Source organism: Salmo salar, chromosome 24 (genome assembly GCF_965601325.2).
Source record: "Salmo salar chromosome 24, fSalSal1, whole genome shotgun sequence".
Lineage (NCBI taxonomy): Eukaryota > Metazoa > Chordata > Actinopteri > Salmoniformes > Salmonidae > Salmo > Salmo salar.
In genome coordinates this window covers 49,437,119-49,447,988 of record NC_138314.1, presented here as the reverse complement: position 1 = coordinate 49,447,988, position 10,870 = coordinate 49,437,119, and positions in this window count along the sequence as shown.

Below are 10,870 nucleotides of genomic sequence, written 5' to 3'. Positions count from 1 at the left end.
ATACAGGGTCAGTAGCTATATACAGGGTCAGTAGCTATATACAGGGTCAGTAGTTATATACAGGGTCAGTAGTTATATACAGGGTCAGTAGCTATATACAGGGTCAGTAGTTATATACAGGGTCAGTAGTTATATACAGGGTCAGTAGCTATATACAGGGTCAGTAGCTATATACAGGGTCAGTAGCTATATACAGGGACAGTAGCTATATACAGGGTCAGTAGCTATATACATGGTCAGTAGTTATATACAGGGTCAGTAGCTATATACAGGGTCAGTAGCTATATACAGGGCCAGTAGCTATATACAGGGCCAGTAGCTATATACAGGGTCAGTAGCTATATACAGGGTCAGTAGCTATATACAGGGTCGGTAGCTATATACAGGGACAGTTCCAGGGTCAGTAGTTATATACAGGGTCAGTAGCTATATACAGGGTCAGTAGCTATATACAGGGTCAGTAGCTATATACAGGGACAGTAGCTATATACAGGGACAGTAGCTATATACAGGGTCAGTAGCTATATTCAGGGTCAGTAGCTATATACAGGGTCAGTAGCTATATACAGGGTCAGTAGCTATATACAGGGTCAGTAGCTATATACAGGGTCAGTAGCTATATACAGGGTCAGTAGTTATATACAGGGTCAGTAGCTATATACAGGGTCAGTAGCTATATACAGGGTCAGTAGCTATATACAGGGCCAGTAGCTATATACAGGGCCAGTAGCTATATACAGGGTCAGTAGCTATATACAGGGTCAGTAGCTATATACAGGGTCAGTAGCTATATACAGGGTCAGTAGCTATATACAGGGTCAGTAGTTATATACAGGGTCAGTAGCTATATACAGGGTCAGTTCCAGGGTCAGTAGCTATATACAGGGTCAGTAGCTATATACAGGGTCAGTAGCTATATACAGGGTCAGTAGCTATATACAGGCCCAGTAGCTATATACAGGGACAGTAGCTATGTACAGGGTCAGTAGCTAAATACACGGTCAGTTCCAGGGTCAGTAGCTATAAACAGGGTCAGTTCCAGGGTCAGTAGCTATATACAGGGTCAGTAGCTATATACAGGGTCAGTAGCTATATACAGGGTCAGTTCCAGGGTCAGTAGCTATATACAGGGTCAGTTCCAGGGTCAGTAGCTACAATTGAATTCGGAAGTTTACATACACTTAGGTTGGAGTCATTAAAACTTGTTTTTCAACCACTCCACAAATGTCTTGTTAAGTGTGCCTTGAATTCTAAGTAAATCACTGTCAGTGTCACCAGCAAAGCACCAGCAAATTACCCCTAATACAATCACACCACCTCCTCCATGCTTCATGGTGGGAACCACACATGCAGAGATCATCTGTTCACCTACTCTGAGTCTCACAAAGACAAGGCGGTTGGAACCAAATATCTCAAATTTGGACCCATCAGACCGAAGGACAGATTTCCACCAGCTTAATGTCCATTGCAAGTCTCTTCTTCTCGTTGGTGTCCTTTAGTAGTGGTTTCTTTGCAGCAATCTGTCCATGAAGGCCTGATTCACTCAGTCTCCTCTGAACAGCTGATGTTGAGATGTGTCTGTTACTTGAACTCCGTGAAGAATTTATTTGGGCTTCTATCTGAGGTGCAGTTAACTCGAATGAACTTATCCTCTGCAGCAGAGGTAACTCTGGGTCTTCCTTTCCTGTGGCGGTCCTCATGAGAGCCAGTTTCATCATAGTGCTTGTGTAACCGATGTGAAATGGCTAGTTAGTTAGCGGTGGTGCGCGCTAATAGCATTTCAATCAGTGACGTCACTCGTTCTGAGACTTGAAGTAGGGTTTCCCCTTGCGTTGCAAGGGCCGCGGCTTTTGTGGCGCGATGGGTAATGATGCTTCGGTGGGTGTCAGTTGTTGATGTGTGCAGAGGGTCCCTGGTTCGAGCCCAAGTTGGGGCGAAGAGAGGGACGGAACCTACACTGTTACACTTGGTGGTTTTTGCGACTGCACTAGAAGAAACTTTCAAAGTTCTTGAAATGTTCCTGATTGACTGACCTTCATGTCTTAAAGTAATTATGGACTGTGATTTCTCTTTGCTTATTTGGACCTGGTCTTTTACCAAATAGGGCTATCTTCTGTATACCACCCCTGCCTTGTCACAACACAACTGATTGGCTCAAATGCATTAAGAAGGAAAGAAATTGCACAAATTAACTTTTAACAAGGCACACCTGTTAATTGAAATGCATTCCAGGTGACTACCTCATGAAGCTGGTTGAGAGAATACCAAGAGTGTGTGAAGCCGTCATCAAGGCAAAAGGTGGCTACTTTGAAGAATCTAAAATCTAAAATATATTTTGATTTGTTTAACACATTTTTGGTTACTACATGATTCCATATGTGTTATTTCATAGTTTTGATGTCTTCACTTTTATTCTACATTGTAGAAAATAGTAAAAATAAAGAAAAACCTTTGAATGAGAAGGTGTGTCCAAACTTTTAACTGATACTGTATATTTTTCTGTTTATCTTTCACTCTGCATTGTTGGAAAAGTACCCGTAAGACCCACTTCGGTTTCCATGAAAGAAACTGGACCATGAAGGAAGTTGTTGGTAGGTTTGGTAGTAGGGTTGGAGTTTTGCCTCTAAATAAAGGTTTTACCTCCCTCTTGTGTTGAAAAGAAAGCACTTCTGGTCCAGGAGTTGGAAAAAAATAACATCTTGCCATATAGTCTTGTAACTTGTAACTTCTAGTTCCGACCGTGCAGTAATATCTAACAAGTAATCTAACCTAACAATTCCACAACAACTACCTTATAAGTGTAAAGGAATGAATACGAATATGTACATATAAATATATGGATGAGTGATGGCCTTGCGGCATAGGCAAGATGCAGTAGATGGTATAAAATACAGTATATACATATGAGATGAGTAATGTAGGGTATGTAAACATTATATAAAGTGGCTAGTGATAAATTGATTACATACATTTTTCCATTATTAAAGTGGGTGGAGTTGAGTCAGTATGTTGGCAGCAGCCACTCAATGTTAGTGATGGCTGTTTAACAGTCTGATGGCCTTGAGATAGAAGCCATATAGTATTGTAACATTGCCATATAGTCTTGTAATATAGCCATATAATCTTGTAACATAGCCATATATTTTTTATACATAGCCAAATAGTCTGGTAACATTGCCATATATTCTGGTAATATAGCCATATATTCTGGTAATATAGCCATATATTCTGGTAACATTGCCATATATTCTGGTAACATTGCCATATATTCTGGTAACATTGCCATATATTCTGGTAATATAGCCATATATTCTGGTAAAATAGCCATATATTCTGGTAATATAGCCATATATTCTGGTAATATAGCCATATATTCTGGGAAAATAGCCATATATTCTGGTAACATTGCCATATATTCTGGTAATATAGCCATATATTCTGGTAATATAGCCATATATTCTGGTAACATTGCCATATATTCTGGTAACATTGCCATATATTCTGGTAACATTGCCATATATTCTGCTAATATAGCCATATATTCTGGTAACATAGCCATATATTCTGGTAATATAGCCATATATTCTGGTAATATAGCCATATATTCTGGGAATATAGCCATATATTCTGGTAATATAGCCATATATTCTGGTAACATTGCCATATATTCTGGCAACATAGTCATATATTCTGGTAATATTGCCATATATTCTGGTAATATAGCCATATATTTCTGGTAACATAGCCATATATTCTGGTAATATAGCCATATATTCTGGTAATATAGCCATATATTTCTGGTAACATAGCCATATATTCTGGTAATATTGCCATATATTCTGGTAATATAGCCATATATTTCTGGTAACATAGCCATATATTCTGGTAATATAGCCATATATTCTGGTAACATTGCCATATATTCTGGCAACATAGCCATATATTCTGGTAACATTGCCATATATTCTGGTAATATTGCCTACATTAATTTGATAACTTCTATTACCAATGTTATGACCCTTATGCAGCATTCACATTGATGATTCAATGATTCATTCAATAATTCAATGCTGATCAAGTCTCAAGTTTTTTGCTTAACTGAGTTAGAATACCTCATAATAAACTGTAGACCACACTATCTACCTGTCACTGCTCTCTAGGAGTGGTGGGGAGGGGGTGAAGTCAGGCGCAGGAGACCAAATATGCACTAGCAGAGCATTTTAATTCCAGAGTCCAAAAACACCATGAACAGGCCGTCAAAACAAACCAGACAAAATAGTCCACCCAAAAAGGGCCGGGACGCAGTCCAGAAAGAAACGCAAGTCCACAATAGACAAAGAAAATCAAACGCAACCCCAAAACCCACAACAGGTAACAACCAAACAATCCCGCACGAACCCAACCTAGAAAAGCGAGACTAAATAACCCACTAATAACCAAAACAGGTGCAACAAAAGGCAGATAAAAACCGATAAAAGACGACGACGACCGCCGAGCGCCGCCCGAACAGGGAGAGGAGCCACCTTCGGTAGAAGTCGTGACACTACCAAGAGAGTTTTCATCTATACTATTCGTAGCTGTCTATTTACCACCACAAACCGATGCAGTAAGACCGCACTCAACGAGCACTAGGGCCATAAGCAAAGAAGAAAATGTTCACCCAGAAGCAGCTCTCCTATTGGCCGGTGACTTCAATGCAAGACAACTGAAATCCGTTTTTACCTCATTTCTACCAGCATGTCACCTGTGTAACTAGAGGGAAAACAACTCTATATCACTTTTACTCCACACACAAGGCTCTTCCTCGCCCTCCATTTGGTTAATCTGACCAGAATTCTATCCTCCTGATCCCTGCTTACGAGCAAAAACTCAAAACAGGAAGTACCAGTACATGTTAAGCTTCAGGACTGCTTCACTAGCACAGACAGGAATATGCTCCGGCTTCATTAATAAGTGCATCGATGACGTTGTCCCCACAGTGACCATACGTACATATCCTAACCAGAAGCCATGGATTACAGGCAACATTCAAACTGAACTAAAGACTAGAGCTGCCGCTTTCAAGGAGAGGGACACTAATTCGGACATTTATTTAAAAAAAAATCTCGTTACAACCTGATTCAAACCACCAAACAAGTAAAGCATAAATACAGGACTAAGATCAAATCCTACTATGCCAGCTCTGACGCTCGTCGGATGTGGCAGGGCTTTTAAACAAACTATCACGGATTACAAAGGCAAACCCAGCCGTGAGCTCCCAGTGACTTGAGCCTACCAGACGAGCTAAATGCCTTCTATGCTCGGTTCAAGGCAACTGGACATCCTGACGGGCCGCCCCCAGTTGGTGAGGGTAGGCAACGACACATCCACCATGCTGACCCTCAACACCGGGGGCCCCTCAGGCATGCGTGCTTAGTCCCCTCCTGTACTCCATATTCACCCACGACTGCGTGGCCAGGCACGACTCCAACACCGTCATTAAGTTTACCGATGACACAACAGTGGTAAGCCTGATCACCGACGACGATGAGACGGCCTATAGGGAGGAGGTCAGTGACCTGGCAGTGTGGTGACAGGACAATAACCTCTCCCTCAACGAGGAGCTGATCGTGGACTACAGGAAATGGAGGGCTGAGCACGCCCCCATCCACATCGACGGGGCTGTAGTGTAGCGGGTTAGTGCACTTCTAAGTTCCTGTGTGTCCACATCACTAAGTGTGGAACCAACAGGACCCTGAACTGATTCTACCCCCAAAGCCATAAGACTACCAAATAGCTAACTGGACTATCTGCATTGACCAAGTTATCGTTACTCATTGTGTATTTATTCCTCATGTTATCATTTTTTTACTATAGTTTCCTGTCTGCCTGGTTGGGAAGGGCTCATAACGGCCGTAAGTTTCACTGTTATTCTACAACATTTCATTTGATGTAACACTACATATTTATTATTTACTGGATTGTTGATATAGCTCACGCTAATATATCTACTACTGTACATAGAATTCCTCATAAAATGCGTAATGTTACACCGGGTTGTTAATTGGACATTTCTTGATTTCTTGTTGCTTTTTCAGTTCATTTTTTTTTTTTATTATTATTTGTGTACCTGTTTGACATTTTATTGCATTATTAGTAACTAGTACGGGGGGGAAAAATGTATGAAATGTATGCATTCACTACTGTAAGTCGCTCTGGATAAGAGCATCTGCTAAATGACTAAAAATGTAAAAATGTAAATGTAGTAACATAAGCATTTCGCTGCACCCTCTATAACATCTGCTAAACTGTGTATGCGACTAATAAACTTTGATTTGATGTGATTTTGAGTCATGATGGCAGAACGAAAAAGGATGTAATTGTTTTCAACTACTAAAAGTTGGCGGCAAAAGTTTAATTTGACCATGACCAAACCGTTTTTTTTTTTTTTTCTTCTTCTATGGTATAATGGTGGTCCGCAAACAAACGCTGTGCCACCACCTACTGGATGGGGTGAAAACAGATCAACTTTAACGCAGAAAGAAATAGGGGAAGGGGAAAAACATGTTCCAAAAGTAAACTAAAATAAATAAATCCTTCAGTCGGATTGAAATGTCGATTCAGATCCCTACAGAGGCTCGGGTGTCTGAGAGGAAGGAACCACTTCAACGTTTTGAACATTTTCCCTGCAACGTTTTGGCCATGAAGATCCCAAAATATTTTCACCATCTTTACAATGATGTGTAGTTTCTTCCATTTGTTTTATGAGTTTGTGCAATTTATCACATGCGCAATAAACAAAACATAGTCCATTATTCTTCACTATGAGTATGTCATGATCCCGTGATTAACGGCATTTCACTGCAGGCTGTGGGGCATCCACTACCATCTCATTTCCACTCGCTCCTTCGGCTATTTGTACTGCCTCTACATAGGAGACCTGTTGGATAGCCCTGATCCTAGCTACTGCGACCTCCTTCACCCTTTACAGGGTACTCTGTGAACTCGGGAAACAATGGCAGCACAGTGCTTCCACAGACTCTTTACCAATGCATACATTATGTATTCCTTTGGTGAACATTTGGCCACGTGTCCAAACTGTTTACAATTCTAACACTGCAGCATTTTTCTTTTTTTGTACATATGGTCTCACCGCATATCTCACATACCCAAGTTTTTCCATGAGTCAGGGAAAAACATTTAATCAAACAACAGTAAAATGTAAATTGACTGTTCTCCTTCTTTCCGTCTATCATTCGGGTCGACTTGCATCTATCGCTCGCTCCCTAATGGCATGTTCCAAACTGGAAATGTTTATTTCATCAATTTTAGAATAAAGCTGTAACGTAACAAAGTTGATTGATTTTGGTTGAACAAGTCAAGGGGTCTGAATACTTTCCTAATGCACTGTAGATATAGTTGAAATCGGAAGTTTACATACACTTAGGTTGGAGTCATTAAAACTCGTTTTTCAACCACTCCACAAATTTCTTGTTAACAAACTATAGTTTTGGCAAGTCGGTTAGGACATCTACTTTGTGCATGATACAAGTAATTTTTCCAACAATTGTTTCCAGACAGATTATTTCACTTAAAATTCACTGTGTCACAATTCCAGTGGGTCAGAAGTTTACATACACTAAGTTGACTGTGCCTTTAAACAGCTTGGAAAATTCCAGAAAATTATGTAATGGCTATAGATGATTTTGATAGGCTAATTGACATCATTTGAGTCAATTGGAGGTGTACCTGTGGATGTATTTCAAGGCCTACCTTCAAACTCAGTGCCTCTTTGCTTGACATCATAGGAAAATCAAAAGAAATCAGCCAAGACCTCAGAAAAAAAATTGTAGACCTCCTCAAGTCTGGTTCATCCTTGGGAGCAATTTCCAAACGCCTGAAGGTACCATGTTCATCTGTACATTCAATAGTACGCGAGTATAAACACCATGGGACAACGCAGCCGTCATACCACTCAGGAAGGAGACATGTTCTGTCTCCTAGAGATGAACGTACTTTGGTGCGAAAAGTGCAAATCAATCCCAGAACAACAGCAAAGGACCTTGTGAACATGCTGGAGGAAACACAGTAAAACGAGTCCTATATCAACATGACCTGAAAGGCCACTCAGCAAGGAAGAAGCCACTGCTCCAAAACTTCCATAAAAAATACAGACTACGGTTTGCAACTGCACATGGGGACAAAATATTGTACTTTTTGGAGAAATGTCCTCTGGTCTGATGAAACAAAAATAGAACTGTTTAGCCATAATGACCATCGTTATGTTTTGAGGAAAAAGGGGGAGGCTTGCAAGCTGAAGTACACCATCCCAACCGTGAAGCACGGGGGGTGGCAGCATCATGTTGTGGGGGTGCTTTGCTGCAGGAGGGACTGGTGCACTTCACAAAATAGATGGCATCATGAGGGAGGAAAATTATGTGGATGTATTGAAGCAACATCTCAAGACATCAGTCAGGAAGTTGAAGCTTGAACGCAAATGGGTCTTCCAAATGGACAATGACCCCAAGCATATTTCCAAAGTTGTGGCAAAATGGCTTAAGGACAACAAAGTCAAGGTATTGGAGTGGCCATCACAAAGCCCTGACCTCAATCCTATTGAATATTTGTGGGCAGAACTGAAAAAAGCGTTTGAGAGCAAGGAGGCCTACAAACCTGACTCAGTTACACCAGCTCTGTCAGGAGGAATGGACCAAAATTCACCCAACTTATTGTGGGAAGCTTGTGGAAGGCTACCTGAAACATTAACCAAATTAAACAATTTAAAGGCAATGCTACCAAATACTAATTGAGTGTTTGTAAACCTCTGACCGACTGGGAATGTGATGAAAGAAATAAAAGCTGAAATAAATCATTCTCTCTGATATTATTCTGACATTTCACATTCTTAAAATAAAGTGGTGATCCTAACGGACCTAAAACAGGGAATTTTTATGAGGATTAAATGTCAGGAATTGTGAAAAACTGACTTTAAATGTATTTCGCTTAGGTGTATTTAAACTTCCGACTATCTCCCAATGTAATTTCTTATAATGTGTCTTTTACCTCTGGTGTTACTAACATCATGCCTTTCGTTTCCTTTTCAAGACTTACCCTGCAGCAGGTAGAAACACTTGAACTGACCAACGGTGTGTCCATGTGAAAACAGTGCTTCAGGTTTACCTCCATTTTGAGGCCATTAAAAGTAACGGTTTTTCCTTCTCATGCCGTAAATGTGGGAACCATCACAGTGATCAACACCAGTAGTGATTATGGACCTTGACCATGTTTTACTGTGACATGAAATCTGTTGTGTTGAATTGACCATGTTACACTGCGACATGAAATCTGTTGTATCGAAGTGATGAATCCGTTGTATTGAATTGATGAATCCGTTGTATTGAATTGATGAATCCGTTGTATTGAATTGATTAATCCGTTGTATTGATTAATCCATTGTATTGATTAATCCGTTGTAATGAATTGATTAATCCATTAATAGGGTCACAGCAGAACATGTTGCTAGGGACACAGCAGAACATGTTGCTAGGGTCACAGCAGAACATGTTGCTAGGGTCACAGCAGAACATGTTGCTAGGGACACAGCAGAACATGTTGCTAGGGCCACAGCAGAACATGTTGCTAGGGCCACAGCAGAACATGTTGCTAGGGCCACAGCAGAACATGTTGCTAGGGCCACAGCAGAACATGTTGCTAGGGCCACAGCAGAACATGTTGCTAGGGACACAGTAGTTAGCTACTGCCATCAGTTGTTGTTGTGTTGTTATCATATTATGCCTATTCCACCGTTTGTAGAATGCATACTGGCATTTGAATATAACAAGGGAAAAGGGAATCCGTGGACACATTTACATGTAGATGCATGAACTCTGATCAGAATACTACAGCTGTATGAACAAACGGTCAAGTCTAGACACGGCGGGGACATAAGAAGTTCATGGATTGGACACAGGTCTCTGATCTCGCTGGTGAACGGTAGCTGACAGTGTCGGCTAGAGACGACGGCCAGGAGCTTCCTGCAGGAAGTTGTAGTCTTGCTGACGTCTTCTCTGTTGTTAATTAGCATTTAAAATTGTTGAGAGCAAATTGAGGTGAATATATATTGATAAAACACACCTTGTCCGAGAGAGAATTACACGGTTATCAAAACATCACACCAGGGTGAGACTACACCAAACACAGACCGGGTTATCAAAACATCACACCACAGTGAGACTATACCAAACACAGACCGGGTTATCAAAACATCACACCAGGATGAGACTATACCAAACACAGACCGGGTTATCAAAACATCACACCAGGATGAGACTATACCAAACACAGACCGGGTTATCAAAACATCACACCAGGTTGAGACTATACCAAACACAGACCAGGTTATCAAAACATCACACCAGGATGAGACTATACCAAACACAGACCAGGTTATCAAAACATCACACCAGGATGAGACTATACCAAACACAGACCAGGTTATCAAAACATCACACCAGGGTGAGACTATACCAAACACAGACCAGGTTATCAAAACATCACACCAGGATGAGACTATACCAAACACAGACCAGGTTATCAAAACATCACACCTGGGGCCTGTTGCACAAAACTAGGATAAGGGATTAAGCCAGGATATCTTGGTGATCCTGGCTCAATTGATCCGTAATCCGGTTGCACTAAAGATGGATAGGGGGCAGGAGGATATGTTATGGTATAAATTACCATGGAGATTTATTCTGTGGAGCTAGCCTGCTCCAGACCAGGCTAAATTCCAGGATCTATTTAATCTCATCCCTAATGTCAGTCAGCAGTCACCACAAATGGAAACCAATAGTTATTTCACTGCTCACTATACATTGTTATCACATAACTA